The sequence below is a fragment of the Phoenix dactylifera genome, unplaced genomic scaffold, assembly GCF_009389715.1.
Source record: "Phoenix dactylifera cultivar Barhee BC4 unplaced genomic scaffold, palm_55x_up_171113_PBpolish2nd_filt_p 000064F, whole genome shotgun sequence".
NCBI lineage: Eukaryota > Viridiplantae > Streptophyta > Magnoliopsida > Arecales > Arecaceae > Phoenix > Phoenix dactylifera.
The window spans coordinates 2,037,342-2,057,862 of NW_024067673.1; the positions used below are offsets into that span (position 1 = coordinate 2,037,342).

General features: G+C 50.3%; 1 non-coding gene across 1 annotated transcript; it reads right to left on the minus strand.

Annotated features, from left to right (window-relative positions):
- Positions 1 to 7,005: 7,005 nt before the first annotated feature.
- Positions 7,006 to 7,078, minus strand: TRNAV-UAC. The gene has a single exon. It is a non-coding gene; the product is annotated as a tRNA-Val (tRNA).
- Positions 7,079 to 20,521: the final 13,443 nt, after the last annotated feature.

Below are 20,521 nucleotides of genomic sequence, written 5' to 3' on the forward strand. Positions count from 1 at the left end.
AGCTCGAGCCTCGGGGTAGACTATTATTTGATCCCTTTCACATTTACCTTGTCGTTTTTTTAATTATGAAGAAGGATCATGCAATAATGATGACGAAGTAAAAGGGTATCTTAATGTGCACTTGTCCTGGAATTTAAAGCTCATTTTGTCCTCGCATTTTGTGAGTTATTGTGCTCAGGCTGTTTATTTCTTTGTTTTTTCCAAAAAAAAATAGTAAAGAGCTGTTTCCCGGGAAGCTAACATGGCCAAATTTTTTGACCAGCATACTGTTCTGCATGCTTCTGTGTGGAGCCCTGCTTTGGGCTTCCAGCTGTGCAATGGAAATTGATCTACGATATTATTGGATCACTGGTTCTATCATCAAGTGGAACCATAATACCATACGATGATTGTTGCTGGAAATTGGACCCGAGAGCGATCAGTGGCTGAGAAGGAAAAGCTTCGACATGAGATGACGGATAGCAATCCGTCATAGGGAGGAGTATATGTCCAGAGTTTCAGCGTCCAGCCCCCTCTAAGATGGAGGGATTCTCTTTTTATAGAGGGATACTGGATTACCTGTGACGTGACGGGGCGAACAAATTACCATATGATTGAGCATGTCGTATGAATTAATGCACGATCGTGTGAATTAATGCCTTACCGTAGGAGATCAGGCCGGAGCCAACGAGTCGTCGTGGCTGATCGGATGCAGCCGAGCGGATTTGCCGTGGAGGACTTGAGATCCGTAGGTAGCAGGAGCCATGCGCATTAATTGTTGAATAAGCCGGAGGTCTGCAGAGGCCACGCGCATTAATTGTTGACGGCGGTGGCAGAGCATGATCCATGGTCGAGCTGCAGAAGGATGTGACCGCGGCGGGTGAATGGTGAGGTCAGGCTTCCGAGGTCGAGAACTCTGAGATCGGGTGCCTAGTCGGGCGCCAGGTCGGGCACCCCGAGGTCGGGCGCCTCTGATCACGTGCCGGTGATGTGCTCACATGCTTTGGGGCGACTTATATTTCTAATCTTTTGTTGTTCTGAGAACCACTCATATATTTTCTTGCATTGCATAACCACTATTATTCAGCCGAAGATCTGGTTATCAATTATGACCGGAATAGGTTGACTACAGATCCAACATTCTAGCACCACTTTGCCTGTACCTTAATGCTCCTTGTGATCATTTGGCCTACCTCGGACATGTTAGATGTCAAGTGATAAAACCTACTTAAAGTTATCCTGTCCATTAGGTTTATCAGTCACATAGGATGGGGTGTAAATAGAGTGTAATTTAGGCTTTCGAATGGTCCCCTACCACACAGGAGCCATCTTTGGGCCACCGCTATCTTGTTCATGCTTCAAGATACTATTATTTTATTTTTGATTGTATTTTTTTTTTTCATTTCTCCTCATTTCTGCATAGGAAGATGACTTTTAAAAAGGAATTGAAATTATAATAAAAAGATAAGCAACTTTGTAACGTGTCATTGCCAAAAGAGGGGGAAAAAACGTTGAATTGCAAGAAGCAAAACGAGTGCATGTTACGCTTTCAAATCATCCCTCGTCATACATGAGCCAACTTTAAGCCATTGCTATCTCGTTCGTGCTTCAAGATACCAATTCCTAAACTTGTCAGAATATAGAGCTCGTCTGGTTCGTGTGAAGCATTTTTTCTTCTAAAAATATGATTCCTAAAAAGCAAATTTTTGCGAAGAGAATGCTTGAAAAAGAATTTTTGGCATGTTTGGTTGACAATGGAAAAGTGAAAGATTTCTAAAGTACTTATGTTTGGTTGACCATCTACTTTTCTGAGAAAGTTATGTGTAATTTTTATTATACCCTTAATAAAAATTGGACCTTTAATATCTTTTTAATGCTGAAGGGCTTTTTGAGAAAAAATGAAAATAGAGTGATTTCCGACCCACGGAAAAGTAACTTTTCCATAAAACGTGGGAATTATATTTTTATGGGAATACAATTTTGTTGTCTCTCTCCTTTGAAAACTCCAACCAAACAAGAGGCACTCATTACTTTTTCGTTGACCACACTTTCTCTCCTTTTTTTCCCGCGAACCAAACGAGCCATAGGTGATTATAATATTTGCCACCGCTTACAGGATAATTTTTGTCCGATATTAAAGTTTTATTTCATTATGGGCCACTTATCAGATGGACTGGTTCACTGAATGCTACTGTTGAACATGCCTCGCCATTTGGTCACGGGATTGCAATGCTAACCAAACATACCTGCCATTTTTTTTTATGGAAGGGATTCAAGGAACAAGGCAGCCTTCTGTTGAATCTACACTTGCTGCCATTTTTCCTGGGACCAATCTTGTGTGGTTCGGTTCATGAAGCAAGTAAGACAGCCTCCTCTTGAATGTACAATTGTATTGTTCACTTCAAGAAGGAAGCATGCAACCATTGTACTGGATTTCGCAATGCTAACATGTGTGTGTGTTTGTGATAGATTGGATGATTATAAAATTCTAGCATGATTACATCTAAAAAAATTAGAAAATAAAAAATGATATAAGAGGAAGAAAATAGAATCTTCTTTGTTTCTAATACACCTTTCCACTGTCTCTCTCTCTGCTATCTGTTCTCCAACCGGCTAGCTTGTGGCGGCAAGACCCCCGCCCTCCTCGCTGTCTATCTTGCTTGTTGGAGCCCTGTGATAAGTCAGTAAGTAGTAGCAGCATGCCTTCTGTACAACTCTCCCATCTTGTTCTTGTTCGACGGGTGGTGGCGACAACCCCTACCCTACTCTTTCTCTGCTTTGATGCAGCAATCGGTGGAGACAGTGCAATACAACAACATTAAGCTTTAAGTTTGAAGAAAGTATACCACATGCACTATGCCAATTATGTGTCTCAATTTCTACAAGCTCCATGCACTCATCTCAAATTGTCGCCCACGCATTTTGTTTTCATTTGTTTTTGTGATGCGCCACTAATGAGGTGCGCCAAGGTGCAAAATTTCTCCAAAGTTTGGGATCTAGTATTTTTTTTTATTGTTACTATTGTTTTGTCTCGCCTTTTTCTCATGTTCTGATCATGGTTAATTGATGGTTATTTTATGATTAATCCAGCTGACACGGATATGGTACATTGGTACTGGGTGCCGACATATAGAATCTCAATAATGTTGTTGTAATGCTGGATTTTGTTAATGGCAAGTTCTTTGTGATATTAGTTAAGCATAAAAAACTAGAGCGTGAATGGTATTATGATTTGAATTGTTGAAGATCAATCAATCAATCCTGATAACGCCGATTGTTCAATCCATTTTATTGTTCTTTGTCTTTTATTTTTTTTATTTAATGTCATTTCAAGTTGCGAATACATATTATGCATCAAATTTTTAATAACTTTTAAATTTTATAATTTCATTCTACTTTCACTATATAATTAATATCTAGTAGATCTATTATATCATTGTTGTGGGAGTTCCCGAATTTAGTCCCACATCGACTAAGTAGCGGAAAGGTCTGTGCCTCATAATGAGGAGGCTAAAGCCTTTTCTCTCGAGGGCCTTTTGTGGGACAAAATCGTGAGGGGCGTTGGCGGGTGACCCCTGTGCAAGGTTCGCGCCCACAGACAGGTGCACCCCCTGCACGAGCTTCGTGCCAACAGGGCATCCCCAAAGCGGACAATACCTTGAGAGGGACGCAGTCGCTTTCGCTGCTCAGATCGGTGGGGGGCTATGCTGGTGACGAGGTGCAAATTCCGCATCAAATAGCGCTAGAAGGAGGGCCTGGCCCTTCGCCTTCCCGGCAAGTAGCCTCTAACCCGGCACAGGACCTTCCTACTGGGGGGCTATGTTGTGGGGGGATTTCCGAATGTAGTCCCACATCGACCGAGTAGCGGAAAGGTCTGTGCCTCATAATGAGGAGGCTAAAGCCTTTCCTCTCGAGGGCCCTTTTGTGGGACAAAATCGTGAGGGGCGTTGGCGGGTGACCCCTGTGCAAGGTTCGCGCCCACAGACAGGTGCACCCCCTGCGCGAGCTTCGTGCCAACAGGGCATCCCCAAAGCGGACAATACCTCGAGAGGGACGCAGTCGCTTTCGCTGCTCAGATCGGTGGGGGGCTATGCTGGTGACGAGGTGCAAATTCCGCATCAAATAGCGCTAGAAGGAGGGCCTGGCCCTTCGCCTTCCCGGCAAGTAGCCTCTAACCCGGCACAGGACCTTCCTACTGGGGGGCTGTGTTGTGGGGGGGTTTCCGAATGTAGTCCCACATCGACCGAGTAGCGGAAAGGTCTGTGCCTTATAATGAGGAGGCTAAAGCCTTTCCTCTCGAGGGCCCTTTTGTGGGACAATATCGTGAGGGGCGTTGGCGGGTGACCCCTATACGAGCTTCGCGCCCACAGACAGGTGCGCCTCCTGCACGAGCTCCGCGCCAATAGGGCATCCCCAAAGCGGACAATACCTCGGGAGGGATGTAGTCGCTTTCGCTGCTCGGATCGGTGGAGGGTTATGCTGGTGACGGAGTGCAAATCCCGCATCAAGAATCATTAGACGTAACTACTTAGAACCATTGGAGATACGTAAAAAACCATATGGACAGCTACAGATGTTGGGAGCCAATGGTTATCGAACTATTTAGAGCTGTGTTATATAAATACGAAAATGTAATTGTAAGAGAAAATTGTTTGGCCAATCAAATACTTATTATTGATTTTTTCTTTATATTTATTTTTATTTTTATATTTACTTTTAATTTACTTGTATAAGTTATCTTAGTTTATCTGTGGTTCATCATAGCCTCGGCTACAACCTCCGTACTCGATAATAAAATTTGCTTCAGTAAAATTTGTTGAAGCATGCATCAGAACCCATGACTGTTGGGCCTCCGTACTCGATATTTGTTTTTGCGCGCGCGCGCGCGCGCCAGTGGAGGTTGATCCTTAAAAAAACGTAAGAACACGGCAAAAGGAAGAAGAAAACAATTAAGAAAGTAAATGAGTCGGCGTGGGGAAACGTACATTACTAATTGTCATTGGCAATTAGCGCATGCAAGACGGTGCTGAGGGGCGGATCTTTCTTAAGGGGGATGCAGCCATAATGGTTGACTAGATTCGCATGAAGGGGCGGATAGGGGGAGAAGATCTCTCTTTTTTGTGACATCCGTCGGTTAGCGGAAGAGTGCAGTACCTTTCAGACTGTACATGCATACAATAAGGCAGCAGATTGAGTTGCCACCTACACCACCCAGCATTCCGAATAGATTTTTTGAACACATTGGGAGGCTCCTTCTCCATCTTTAAACTATTTTCTCACTTATGATTCTATTGATTGTATCTACCCTAGAGTTGGGTGATCAACCGTTGGATCAAAAAACAAAATAGCATCGCCGAGCGAGGGGTGATGGGTATAATAGATCGAAGAATGCAGACATCATCAAATTGGGGGCCAGGCTTCACAGAAAATCTGTTAGTTGATTACCCTCATGAAATACATGTGAAGCTTCAAAGTATGGAAGGCATGAAATAAATTTAGATGGCCATAATCCCAGGATAAGAGATCCATGAGCCAACTAATTACTGTTAAAGAGTCTCTCTCTCCATGACAATTCTATCTGCTTTGAGCTTGTAGAAAGCAAAACATAGCAATCAAAAAGGAAGATAAAGGGAAATAAATACAATCAAGAAAACATTGATGCAAAAGAATTTTTCTCTGATCAGTAGCGTGTCTCCACAAGAATGCTCTACATTCTTTCTCAATCATGCCAGAGCTTTGCTTCTTTCAATACAATATTTTTTTTCTTTTGGTAATGCTATGTTATATATTTGGGTTACTTTTTATAGACTATCCTTATGAAGCAAAGATTCAAAGTATGGATGCCTAGCTCCCTCGACCATTTAATTTTGTATGCCATATCCCAGTTGAGCAGTAAATTTTTCTCTAATCAGCGGGGTGTCCCAATAAGAATGATGTACACTTTTTCTCAACTATATCAAAACTTTGTTTCTTTCAATACAATCAATATATATATATATATATATATATATATATATATATATATATATATATATATATATATATATATATATATATATATATATATATATATATATATATATATAGGCAATGCTACATTATAAATTAGTTCTCTTTTTTTGAAAAAAAATCATTTTCCAATTCAAAAACAAAGATAAAGGAAAATAAATACAATAAAAAATATATTGATGCAAAAGAATTTTTCTTTGGCTAGTAACTTGTCCTCATAAAAATATATTCTTTCTCAACCATGTCGAAGCTTTACTTCTTCCAATATAATGTTTTTTCTTTAAGCAATGCTTCATTATAAATTTGGTTCATTTTTAATAGACTATCCTTGCCTAGCAAAGATCCAAACTGTGCATGCCTAGCTCCCTAGAAGATTTGGCTTGGCACGCCATGCCCTAGTTGAGCAAATGAATTTTCTTCTAATCGGCAAGGTGTCCTCATAAGAGCGCTTTGCGTGCTTTCTCAACTATATCAGATCTTTGCTTTATTAAATACAATACTTTTTAATTTTGTCAATGCTACATTATAAACTTAGATCACTTTTTTTAAAAAAATTAATTTTCAGTTTAAAAAGGAAGATAAAGAGAAATAAATACAATCAAAAATACGTTGATGCTTTGTTTCTTTCAATACGATGTTTTTTATTTTTCGGCAATTTTACAATATAAATTCAGTACATTTCTTTTGAAAAAATCATTTTCTAGTGCAAAAGAAAGATAAATGGAAATAAAAATAATCAAAAAATAGACCGACGCTTTGCTTTTTTTTTTTTTTTTTTTTTTTGGTCAAAGCGGTATTTCATTTCAAGTACCTCTAACGTGAATACAACCTAACATATCAAAGGAAACTAAACAAAATAAGGAGTGTGGGATGCACTCTAAGCTATCTTTAAATGCAATGTTTTTTTTTATTTTGGGAAAATGCTACATCATAGATTTGGTTCACTTTTTTCTGGAAAAATCATTTTCTACGGTCAAAGAAAGATAAATGGAAATGAATGCAAAAAAAAAAAAAAATTGATGCTGCCCAGGATCGAACTGGGGACCTTTAGTGTGTAAGACTAACGTGATAACCACTACACCACAGCATCTCACGAGATAATGCTTGTTCGTTTTGGATAGGAGGACAAAGCAAAGCCTAAGAAAGCGCACGGCGAAATTACGATGTCTGATTTCGAAAGGGCTAATAATTACTGTGGAGGTACCTATGAGGTATGAATATTCGTGCGAACTACCATTATGTTCGATATAGTTTTGTTGGTATGGCAAAATATCATAAAAAGATACAATGAATCATAACCTTGCAGATAAAATCTCTGGACCGATTTTAAAACAGGCTAGCTGGTTCAACCACTTTTACATTCCGCATGTTCTTTTAACCTGATGATGTCATTTGAACGTGATACAACAAGAGATCATGAAGATCGATCTTAGCTTGTCTTTCAAGTATATTTTTACATGCCCTAAATTTCAGTTGACTAAATCTTAGAATGCGCTATGTACTTCAATTATGTTTGACTATTTTTTGCTCCTGGTGCATCATCAACTATCAAAAATTTCTTCCTCGACACCCATTTGAAGCATTTCTTTTTTCTTTTGTTAAAGCGGGTGTTTCATAAAATACGGATACGGACACGCCTAATAAAATAAAAAAACAAAATATCACGAAGTGCCTGAGGCATCTCTCCCTCTTTGGTTCACAGGATGCTACCAAAATGGCGGGCTACATAAGCAGCCACCTAATATGTAACTCTGTTTGCCTCCCTAAATACATGCTTGGCTTGAAAAGCCACCCTATTCCTATCCATCGTCTAGATGTCTCGAATCAGAACATGATCTGACCCTAAACCGCTCGGATCCATTTTAAGTATCTTCACTAATACAGCACGAAGTGCATGCCAACACCTCCTTAGATACTACTATGTAGGGCAGTGATAATATCTGCTTGACAAGCAACCTGAATGACAGAATATCAGGTTCTTGCCCAACTTTCTGAGAAACCTAAGTCTTTAGTCACTAATAAAAATAATGACTATTAGAGAAACAATAACAAAGGGGATGCTGTTATATTGTTTTTTATCCAACCCACATAACTTTTAGAGAGTATTACATAAATTCTGAGTCACTGCCCGCTATTGAAAATGATTAGTGTGGTGCAATCTCAGATATAACGAAGGATACAAGATTCAAAGACTCGAGGAATTCCAAGGTTGAAAGATTTGGATTCAGAACCATGGTGCAGCTAGCATGTACATGAAATGGTCTGGCCAAAACCAGTCAAATGGCCAGATGGCCCCAGTTTTGGGTGCTTCAGAGAGACTTGGTATGTTACTGCTTCTACTTATTTCAGTCTGGCAAGTTCAGCTGCATCACAAAACAGTATTTTCATTCTGGGTGCGCAACGGTGCAAGCATGTGCATCCCATGCACATTCTCACAGGCGTGCATGAGAGAGAGAGAGAGAGAGAGAGAGACTTTAGCAAGGTAGTCAAAATGAGCGTTATTTGTATGGAGGCCACTGAGATAACATTCGTTAGACAAAATTCTTCCACGTAGTATCACAAAGAAAATTCGTTAGTTAGACACCAAAACATATGTTAATGCATTTATACACCAGTAGTTACGAATTAAAATCACTGAATTGAACAGGCAGATTTTGTAGCCAACACTAAATGATGTAGATATACAAATTAGCTAACCTTTCAGAACACCTCTCAGATTTTCTTCTGGAAATGTGAATACCGTTTCTATTTGTTGCTGGAAATTGGACCCGGGGGCAATCTTCGGTCGAGGAGAGGGAGCAGCGGGAGGTCACCACGGCGGGGCGGCGACCGGTCGGCGGACGGCGTCCTCCGTCTGGGGTGGTCGGAGAGAGGGAGCAGCAGGTCCTCACGGTGGGGCGGCGATCCGTCGGCGGGCGGCGTCCTCCGTCTGGGGTGCCTGCAGACAAGCCGGTGGCCGGGTTTTCCGGCGCCGGCCCTCCGACGCTCAAGTCAGGGAGGGGGCAAATAGTGTAGAGAGGAGAAGAATAGTGTTTGTAGGGTGTGTAATTTTTCCCCCCCACCCCCCACCTGAGGGGCCAAGGCTCCCTTTTATAGGCGGGGGTCGGTTTACCTGTGGTGTAACGGGGCGAGGCCGTAGTACGGCTCGGCATGTTGTTCAGGTCGGCGCACGATCAGGTGAATCATTGCGTTGATGTCGGCGATGAGGTCGTCGTACGACCTGGGCTTGCACGCTACCAGACGAATTATTGCATTGGTGTCGGAGGTATGGCCGAGATCAGAGACTTATCATGGTTGACTAGACTCTGCTGGGCTAACTTGCCGTGGAGAGCTGAGAGTCCGTAGATGACAGGAGCCATGCGCATTAAATGTGGAGTAAGCCGGAGATCCGCATTAATTGTGGAGTAAGCCGGAGATCCGCATTAATTGTGGAGTAAGCCGGAGATCCGCATTAATTGTTGAGTGAACTGGAGGTTTACAGTAGCCATGCGCAATAAATGCCGGGGGGGCGTCAGAGTATGGTCCTCGGCCGGACCTCAGAGGGGCATGGCCGTAGTAGGTGGCTGATAAAGGTAGACTTTGAACATCAGGGTTTTCCTAGGTCGGAGGTCTCGAGGTCGGATGTCTTGAGGTCGGGCGTTCCGAGGTCGGACGCCGACTTCGGCTGTCCAGGGTCGGCGATTGTGCGGCTTCTCGGGGGCATTCGTGTCATTGGGGGGGAAAAGTCTTATTCCCCCAACACTACCCCCGACTTCCGAGTTCGAGCGGCTTGCAGGCTCGGACGTGGGAAGTAAAATCTATCATTAAAGTTGGGCGAATCTCGTCCGCGCCCTTGTATTTGTCGGAGTTTTTATGGTGAAACTTGCGCCCTTTGGTGCCTCGGGGTTGCTTTATTCAGTGAACTTATGATGAGGCTTGTATCCTTACGTTTTTCGAGGCGGCTGTAACGGGGGTGGCGCCTCTTGGATCACCGAGGTCACTTCGTGCGGCGGACCCATGATGAGGGTCCTCGAGCTCGGCGAGGCGGCGCCTTGATCCTGTGGTCGAAGCTCCCCGTTCATCAATGAGTGTGCCGTTTTGTGTTTCAAAATGGACACGCAGCATGATCTGAGGTCGGACGTTTCCGATCTCGCGTTACCGGATCATGGATCTGGCGAGTTGGAGGCTACATCGGGGCTCCACGTGCCCCAGGGCCTTATTAAATGAGGGGAGCGGGGGTGCCGTCCGCTCGTTCTTCAAGGCGATTCGATTCTGCGGGCCCATGATGAGGCCCCGAGATCCGATGGGACAACATTTCGATTTCGTACCCGATTTATTGATCCGGAGTGAATACGGTGCCTCGGCCTCCGAGGTCGACACGTGGCGCAATCCGGCCGGGGGATGGGAACCGACCCTGCCGATCTGGGCGGTCAGGGGGGCCTATATAAACCCCTCGAGTTTGCCCTAAAGGTTTTATTTGGCTGCCTCTTATTTTTGCTATCCTCCTTCTTGCTCTATTCCCTGTCCAACTCCTGCCGTCGGTGCCCGGAGCGATTTCCGGCGATGTCCAGTAAGTCCCTACCCTGCAACTGCTAGGGCTCCTCTTCCTTTTCCTTCCCCAGTTTTCATCCTCCATTTTCAATCTCATTTCGCTCTTCTGTAAAAATGGGTCTCGGTCCTGAGGAGGTTGGGTCAAGTCTGTCGGGGGAGGAGTTGGAATTAATCCGCTCCCGATTTTTCTTCCAGCCCGGGTTCCGCCTCGAAACTGCGGGGCCAGAAGATAGGGTGACGCGGCCGCCCCCAGGTCGGATCGCGGTTCACCGCGAGACCCTCTGGGCCGGCCTGCGGTTCCCCGTTCACGAGTTCGTGAACAGCTTGCTGGTCGAGTACCAACTCGTCCCAGCACAGCTCGCTCCGAACTCGTGGAGAACCATCATCGGGTTCCTCTTCCTGTGTCTCAGGCATGGGATCCCGATTACCGTGAGCGTCTTCCGTCGGTGTTTCTTATTAAAGAAGAACCCGGCGGACGCGGAGTGGCTATACTTTGCCTTCCGAGGCGGTATGTCGCTCTTTCACGGGGCCCCTTCCTCTATTCATGAGTGGAAGGGGAAATTTTTCTTCCTGGCGTCCGAGGCGCCGTGGGGGTTCAATCCGAAGTGGGGACACCCTCGGTTGAAGGCCCTCAACAAGCTCTCCGAGCCCTCGGGGAGGGAGCTGAGGGTCCTGGACTCTCTGCGAGCCCTCGGGAAGGGCTACGACCTGACCGAGCTCCTACGGGAGGACGCCCTGGCGAGCGTGGGTCTGAGCTCGGCGCGCCCCGAGGGTAAGAGCAGTTGCATTACCTTCTTGTTTGTCTTTTCTTTTCGTTTATATTGGTCTAACACTTGGGAAATTTTTGATTTCAGACATCCCTCACATGCCAACCAGCAACGTGTCCCTCTTCTCCCGCCTGAGGAGGCGTGAGGCCGAGGCCGGGGGAGCTATGCCCCAGCCTCGGAAGAAGGCGAGGTCGGCCGGCGCTTCCACGTCGGCCGGGACGAGTGGCCCCGAGGCGGGGGCCTCCACAGCCGACCCGAGGCGGGCGCGGGTCGTCAGCGACGCGGGCCCAGCGGCCCCTCCTTGCCTTACCCCCATTGCCCAGCGGGAGGGCCCGGCTTCGGGTTCCTCACAGCGCTCGGGGCCCGAGCCGACCAGGGGCCCTGAAGCAAGCGGCCCCGAGATCCCGAGGCCGGACGTGCCGAGCTCCTCAAGGTACTTTCAAGAGGAGTCGGATGAGCTGGACTCCCCTATCCCCGAGGGGAGTTCAGCTATTCATGATGCTGAGGTCGCACGCGCCGTGTTCCGGCGTGCGATGCTTCCGGCGGACCGGGCCGAGTTCCGGAACATTTCGCTGGAAGAGGTCGTTGACAGTACCTACTGCAACACCGCCCGGGTAAGTCCTTTTCTCGATTTTCTTAAAGTTATTAGCGAATCCATATGTTTTTAACTCACGATCATTTTGTCTCTTTCTCTACAGCATGTTCACGAGCTCGACACCCTGGTGTTCATCGCCCAGGGATGTCAGGAAGAGACCCGGCGGGTCAGCCAGCAGTTGGAGCCGGCTAAGAAAAGGATCGCCGAGCTGGAGGCGGCGTTGGCCGAGGCCGAGACTCGGTGAGAGGCCACCGAGGCCGGGCGCCTTGCTATGGCGGAGGCGCTCGAGGAGGAGAGAGCCGCCCACGCCTTGACCAGGTCGGCTCTGCGCGCCTCAGAGGCGCGCCTGGGGGAGGTCCAATCAGAAGTCGCGGGCCTCAAATATGAGGACGGGGTTTCCCGTCTCCGAATCAAGCAGCTTGAGGCCCGAGAGAGGAGGGCACTCGAGCGAGCTGAACATGCCGTGGAACTCTTCAAGGAGTCGGAAGAGTTCCGCGACATGTTAGAGGAGGAGACGGTCGACGGGTTTCTCCGGGGTTTCGAGAACTTCCGGCAGCAGATGGCCCGGTTCTGTCCCCAGTTCGACCTTTCGACGGTCCGTCCGAGGATGAACCCGGGCTACGGGTCCGACACGGAAGACCTTCCTGCCATTTTGTCATCCGAGGCAGGATTATATGAACAAGATCCCGCCGAGCCTTCGATGAGGGTGGCCGAGACGGACGGTGTCCCGGAGGCGGCACCCGAGGCCCCTGCCCCCGACCCCGAGCCTGTGCCGGCTGAAGGTCCCGAGGTCATCACCGTGCCAGACGACCCCGCGGATGTCGCTGCCGCCGCTTAAGACTTGGCGTATTTTTTTTCTTTTTCATTGTATCCGAGGTCGGCTTTTGGATGGCCGACCTCCAATTTTGGTTGGCCTCTCCGCCCTTTATCAATGAAAAAATGCTGTCATCCTGTGCTTGTCTTTCCTTTTCTTGTCGTCAATGAGGCTAGAGTCCTAGCTAACCGTCTCACCGACTTCTAACTTTGTATTTTAGTTTTCGGGCTGCTTAACAAAGTCGCCCTTTTTCGTGGGCTATATCTTGGCTTTCTCGGATTCCAGTCATCCCGACCAAAGGGAGCTCCGAGCCCAGGTTTTTTAGAAAATTTTTCCAAGTCCTACAACTCGGATCTTAGAATCGCAGAAGTTGCCATGCCTGGCCTTTAGGTTCTTAAGGCATCGGGGTCGGGCCTTAGCCCTTCGAGTAAGACCGGGCTGGGTCTGTACGTGTCGCTATTCGGGGAGTCTGGTCGGGTTTCCGAACTCGGCTCCCGGATACTTCGTAGGGAGCGCGGGCTAATAGTCGAATTATCGCCGAAGGTTTTCATAGCTATCGTTCTCGGACTTTGCCGAAGTTTCGGTGAACAAAGCTGGGGTCTTTGAAGATTGCCTTGGTATCTGTGTTCGGCTGGTACACTCGCGGCCGGGGTCATTTTCTCAGCTAAACATCGGAGTCTACGTATGGGGGCCGAGTTGGGCCCTAATTTGTGAAGACTGTTTAAGTTGTGGAGATTTGACGAGCGGAGCATGCATAATATTGTTAGGAGATCGGTCTTAAGCCGACCCATTGGAGTAGCCCGACTTTGGGCGAGATGAGACTCCAACATTGGATCAAACTCCGCTTAGCAGTATGTAGATAAAATTTGACAAGGGGGGGCATCGAATTAGATGTACCTCTTGCGTTCTCAGAGTTGTGCTCCACATGGCGGAGTTGGTTGCTTCCTTTCCTCGTCGACTTCCGGAGTCATTTTTGACTTGTAAGGGGGCTCGGGCTTCTCGCGGACCCGACGACGCCCGCCGAAGTTGAGAGGATCTGGGGAGGCTTTATTGATTTGTAACTCCTTTCGAGGTCAAGGGAGCTTGAGTCCCTATGGTCGGACCTCGGGGCGCCCCAACCTTGGTCGAGGAGTCTTGTGTCAGGTCGGCGGGTTTGAGTACGCTTTGCCGACCTGTGGTGCATCCCGAGGTCGAGGGAGTTTGGGACTCTACGGTCGACCCTCGGGACATTCCGACCTTAGTCGAGGGATCGTTCGTCAGGTCGATGGGTCTGGGCACGCGCTATCGACCTGCGACGCTTCCCGAGGTCGAGGGAGTTTGGGACTCTACGGTCGACCCTCGGGGCATCCCGACCTTAGTCGAGGGATCGTTCGTCAGGTCGATGGGTCTGGGCACGCGCTATCGACCTGCGACGCTTCCTAAGGTCGAGGGAGTTTGGGACTCTACGGTCGACCCTCGGGGCATCCCGACCTTAGTCGAGGGATCGTTCGTCAGGTCGATGGGTCTGGGCACGCGCTATCGACCTGCGACGCTTCCCGAGGTCGAGGGAGTTTGGGACTCTACGGTCGACCCTCGGGGCATCCCGACCTTAGTCGAGGGATCGTTCGTCAGGTCGATGGGTCTGGGCACGCGCTATCGACCTGCGACGCTTCCCGAGGTCGAGGGAGTTTGGGGCTCTACGGTCGACCCTCGGGGCATCCCGACCTTAGTCGAGGGATCGTTCGTCAGGTCGATGGGTCTGGGCACGCGCTATCGACCTACGACGCTTCCCGAGGTCGAGGGAGTTTGTGGCTCTACGGTCGACCCTCGAGGCATCCCGACCTTAGTCGGGGGAATCTTGCGCCAAGTCGATGTTCCATCGTCCTGCGATACTTCCCGAGGTCGAGGGAGTTTGGGACTCTACGGTCGAACCTCGAGGCATCCCGATTTTGGTCGGGGGATCTGGGGATCACAGACGACCCAACATTAGAAGAGAATTATGATTATCAAAATGGGAGAATTATTTGCAGAAAAGAGGCTGAGTCTATTGCCCTGATTGTTTTGAACCCCTCGGGGTTTCACTGGTAGTACATTCGTAGATTCTCAGAGTTCCAGCTTCGCGGGATCAGGGTCCCCTCTAGGGACTTCAATTTGTATGCTCCGGGTCGTTGTACTCGGGCGATTTGATATGGCCCTTCCCAATTCGGGGCGAGCTTTCCTTGCTCGGTCGGTTGAGAAGCCTCGGCTCTCCTGAGGACGAGGTCCCCTACTTTGAAGAGCTTGGGCTTGACTCTGGAGTTGTAGTATTGGGCCGTTTTCTGCTGGTATCTTGCCATATGGACCCGGGCGACCTCTCGTGTCTCTTCGACGAGGTCCAAGTTGCTCCTGAGCTGGGAGGAATTGGTGTCGGGGTTGTAATGCTCCACCCTTGGGGAAGGAAGGCCGATCTCTAGCGGGATGACGGCTTCAGTGCCGTATGCTAGGTTGAAGGGGGTCTCTCCCGTGGGCAGTCGGAAAGTAGTCCGATACGCCCAGAGGACGTTATACAAGTCCTCGACCCACTGTCCTTTGGACCGATCGAGCCTAGCCTTGAGTCCCTGCAAAATAGTACGGTTAGTTACCTCAGTCTCCCCGTTTGCCTGGGGATGGGCAACCGAGGTAAAACGGTGATCAATGCCGAGCTCAGAACAAAATTTCCTGAAATGGACATTGTCAAACTGCCGACCATTGTCGGATATAAGGATACGAGGTAGCCCGAATCTGCAAATTATGGACTTCCACACGAAGTCCCGCATCTTTTGTTCGGTGATCCGGGCTACAGGTTCGGCTTCAACCCATTTGGTGAAGTAGTCGATGGAGACGACCAGGAACTTTCTCTGTCTGGTGGCCAGGGGAAAGGGCCCCAGGATGTCGATCCCCCATTGGGCAAACGGCCAGGGGGCGATGATGGAGGTCAGCAGGGCCGAAGGTCGGCGCTGGATATTAGCGTTCCGTTGACATCGGTCGCACTTGCGGACGAAATCTGTTGCATCCCTCTGGAGTGTGGGCCAGTAATATCCTTGCCGCAGGATCTTATGGGCCAGTGCCCGACCCTCCAGGTGATTTCCGCAGATTCCTTCATGGACCTCTCGGAGAGCGTAGTCCGCCTCGGAGGGGCGGAGGCATCTGAGCAGGGGAGAAGTAAATGATCGACGATAAAGTCTATTCTCGTACAAGACATACCGGGGGGCTTGGCGCTTGATTCGGCGAGCTTCTGTCCCGTCATGAGGTAGGGTCCCGTCTTGGAGATAGCAAACGAACCCGTCGATCCAGCTTGGCTCGGAGTCGATGCACATGGCGGGCTCTGGTTCCTCCGTGCTGGGGACCTGAAGATATTCGAGCGTAGTTCCCTTGGGAAGCTCGCTCATGCGGGAGGTTGCCAATTTGGACAGCTGGTCTGCCCTGAGGTTTTTCGCTCTGGGAATGTACTGAATACTGAAGGAGTTCAGGGCAGACGAGAGTTTCCGCACCTTTTGGAGATACTTTTGCATGGATGGCTCTTTAGCTTCAAAGTCTCCTTGGATCTGGTTCACTACCAGCTGGGAGTCGCTGAAGGCTTTTAGGTCCTTCACTTTCAGTTCTTTCGCCAGCTTGAGCCCGGCGATGAGAGCCTCGTATTCAGCCTCGTTGTTCGAGGCTGGAAATTCGAGGCGCAAGGCTTGCTCGGCCACCACTCCATCTGGACTGGTGAGGATGAGCCCGGCTCCGCTACCCCCCGAGGTTGAAGATCCGTCCGAGTGTAGGACCCATGGTGGCCTCGGTGCTTCCTCCGTGGATACGGGAGGCAACTCGGGGTCGTCCGGCAGGGTACATTCTACGATGAAGTCGGCGAGTATCTGAGCTTTGATGGCCGGCCTGGGCCGATATTCGAGGTCAAATTCTCCGAGCTCGACCGCCCATTTGGCGATCCTCCCCGCACGATCCGACCTTTGCAATATTTGCTTCATAGGCTGGTCGGTCAGTATAGCTATTGTGTGGGCTTGGAAGTAAGGCCTGAGTCTCCGAGCTGAGATGATGAGAGCGAAGATGGTCTTCTCAAGTTTAGAATATCGGGTCTCAGCATCCCTGAGAACCCGGCTGGTGTAATAGACCGGCTTTTGGAGCTTGTCCTCTTCCCGGATGAGGACTGAGCTCACTGCAGCTGGGGAGACGGCCAGGTATAAATAAAGGACCTCGCCCTTCTGGGGCTTGGTGAGCAGCAGGGGAGAGGCCAGAAGGCTCCGGAGCTCTTCAAAGGCTCGCTGGCATTCTTCTGACCACCGGAAGTCTTTCGGCCGCTTGAGGCTCTTGAAGAAAGGGAGGCAGCGCTCGGCTGACCGGGAGACGAACCTTCCCAAGGCGGCAACCCGCCCTGCAAGCCGCTGCACCTCCTTAACTGTTTTCGGAGGCGCCATTTCTTGCAGCGCTTGGATTTTCTCGGGGTTGGCTTCAATTCCACGTTGGGTGACTATGAAACCCAGGAATTTGCCCGAGGTGACTCCGAACGCGCACTTCGCCAGGTTGAGCTTCATTCGGTATCTCCTGAGCTTGGAGAATGTCTCGTTGAGGTCAGCTACATGGTGCTCCACCGCTCGGCTTTTCACCAGCATGTCGTCCACGTAGACTTCCATATTTCGGCCAATCTGATCTTTGAAAATTTGGCTGACCAACCTCTGATAGGTGGCTCCAGCATTCTTCAGGCCGAAGGGCATCACCTTGTAGCAGTAGGTGCCCTTGTCGGTGATGAAGGCCGTCTTTTTCTCGTCTTCCGGCGCCATTCGGATTTGATTATACCCTGAAAAGGCGTCCATAAAAGTTAGCAGTTGGTGTCCTGAGGTGGAGTCGACGAGCTGGTCGATGCTCGGGAGGGGGAAGTTGTCTTTCGGGCAGGCCTTGTTCAGGTCGGTGTAGTCCACGCACATGCGCCATTTCCCATTGGCCTTCTTTACGAGGACTACGTTGGCGAGCCAGTCCGGGTAGGAGACCTCCCGGATGAAGCCGGCTCCGAGGAGTTTGTCCACCTCCTCGACCGCAGCCCGTTGTCGTTCTGGGGCGGAGCCCCTTTTCTTCTGCTTCACAGGTCTGCTAGTTGGCTTCACCTGGAGCCGATGGACCATGACCTCAGGGTCAATTCCTGGCACGTCCGCGGACGACCAGGCGAAGACGTCAGCGTTGTCCCGCAGGAAGCTGACGAGGTGGTCCCTCTCGCAGGCGCCAAGGCCGGAGCCGACCTGCACAGTTAGCTCAGGAAAATTTTCTCGTAGTGGAACTTGAACAAGAAGCTCACCGGGCTCTACTTGCTTCTTCCAAGGGGTGTCCCTCGCATCGAGGGTTTCTATGGGTAATGAGGGGCCCGTTGGCTGAATCGTTGCCCCGGTTGGTTGTTTTACTCCGTGGGCCGCCATGTAGCATTGCTTGGCGACCAGCTGGTCTCCGCGGGCCTCGCCTACTCCTTGGCCGGTGGGGAATCGCATGAGCAGATGGCGGGTTGAAACCACGGCTCGAAGGGCGTTTAGCCCTGGCCGTCCAAGGATGGCATTGTAGACTGAGGGCAGACGGACCACAAGGAAGTCCGTCCTTACCGTGCTCTCCCGGGGAGCGAGGCCAACCGTGACAAGGAAGCTAGCCTCACCTTCAACTGGGACTGAATCCCCAGTGAACCCAACCAGTGGGGCATTAATTCTCCGGAGATGTCCTTCTGGCAACCCCATTTTTTGGTAGGCATGATAATACAAAACGTTGGCTGAACTTCCATTGTCAACTAGGACACGCTTTACATCAAACCTATTTACAATCATAGAGATGACCACAGCGTCATCATGAGGGGTCTCGACCCCTTCTAAGTCCTCGTCTGAGAACGAGATGACTTCATCAGTGCGTGGGCGCTTCGGGGGTGCTCTCTGGGCGGCCGTTCCTGCCGAGGCCCTCCCAATCATGTTGATGGTGCCGGCATTGGGCCTGTTGTCGTCCGGATTCTCGGACGGTATGGTATTCTCCGCCGGCCTCCTTTCCTCATGTCGGTTCCTCACGAACCGATTGAGTACTCCCCGATGGATGAGTGCTTCTATCTCGTCCCGAAGCTGGAAGCAGTCCTCCGTGTCGTGCCCACGGTCCCGATGGAAGCGACAGTACTTCCTGGGGTTACGGGGAACTCCCGTGTCTCGCATAGGAGGCGGGGGTCGGAAGAAGTCCCGACCCTCGATTTCCATCAGGATCTCGGCCCGGGGAGCATTGACAGGCGTGTAGTTCTCGTACCTCCCCGTGTACGTCCGAGGCCGTGGTGGAGACCTCGGTCGAGGAGGGGTCCTCTGCTGAGGTCGTCCCTGCTGCCGGGGCGGGCTCCTCAGCCGGGGGAGATTCTTCTCTCGACGGGGAGATCGACTCCTTTGTCGGCCGCGTTCCTCACGGCGTTTCTTCTGCCTCTTTGAGGCGGGCTCAATTGCTCCCCGCCTGGAGGCGACCGCCTCCTCGGCCTTGGCGTACTTCCGGGCTCGGGCCAGCATCTCGGTGAAGTCGGCCGGGAAGCTCTTCTCGATGGAGAAGAGGAATCGGTAGGAGCGAACCCCAGTCTTCAAAGCCGATATGGCTATTGACTGGTCTAGCTCGCGAACTTCCCAGGTGGCGGCGGTAAAGCGGTCCAGGTACTCCTTAAGGGATTCCCCCTCCTTCTGTTTGATGTCCAAGAGGGAATCTGACGTCCGTCGTTGGCGTCGGCTGGCAGCAAAATTATTGGCGAACTGCCTGCCGAGTTGCTCAAAAGAGGATACCGTGTTCGACTTCAGTCCAGAGAACCAAAGCCGAGCGGTCCCTCGGAGGGTTGCTGGGAAGGCCTTGCAAAGTATGGCCTCCGAGGACCCTTGTAGGGCCATGAGGGCCCGATAGCTCTCCAAGTGGTCGAGAGGGTCGGTGATTCCGTTGTAGGGTTCCACCTGAGGCATTTTGAACCTCGTGGGAACCGGCTCGTCCTCGATCTGGCGGGAGAAGGGGGACTTGGTAGTGAACTCAAAGTCTCCCTCTTGCCTCGCCTTCTTGCTGTGGAGCGCCGCAATCTGGCGCTCCAGATGCTCAACTTTTCGGTCGAGCTCCCCCGCCCGCGGAATTGTTGCCGTGATCTGCGCCGGTTCGCGGTGGTCTGGGGCTGACTCAGCCTCAGAAGGCTGGGGTCTTCTGTTGAAATCTTTCCCCGGTAGCTCCCTTCGGGGAGAAGTCCGTTCTTCGTTGTTGGCTCTGGAGGAGCCACGCAGATTTTGGCTTGAGAAGACCGGGCCGTTGGGGGGACACTCCGGCGGGACCTGAGTCCGCGGGGGGAGCGTTGGTAAAGCTTCCTCGCGTCGTAGGCCCTGAACGGCGGCGGCCAGGGCCTGGACTTGCTATACCAAGGCATTGAACTGTTCCGGCTGGACCTGAGGAACTGGGTCAGCCGGAGTTGGAGAATTCTGGACGGAGCGTCCAGGACTTTGCGGGGGACGCCGGAAGATGTTGGAGGCTCCCTTACTTCTCAACTTCATGGTCGCTACTCGGTCCCTTCCTCTAGCGCCAACTGTTGCTGGAAATTGGACCCGGGGGCAATCTTCGGTCGAGGAGAGGGAGCAGCGGGAGGTCACCACGGCGGGGCGGCGACCGGTCGGCGGGCGGCGTCCTCCGTCTGGGGTGGTCGGAGAGAGGGAGCAGCAGGTCCTCACGGTGGGGCGGCGATCCGTCGGCGGGCGGCGTCCTCCGTCTGGGGTGCCTGCAGACAAGCCGGTGGCCGGGTTTTCCGGCGCCGGCCCTCCGACGCTCAAGTCAGGGAGGGGGCAAATAGTGTAGAGAGGAGAAGAATAGTGTTTGTAG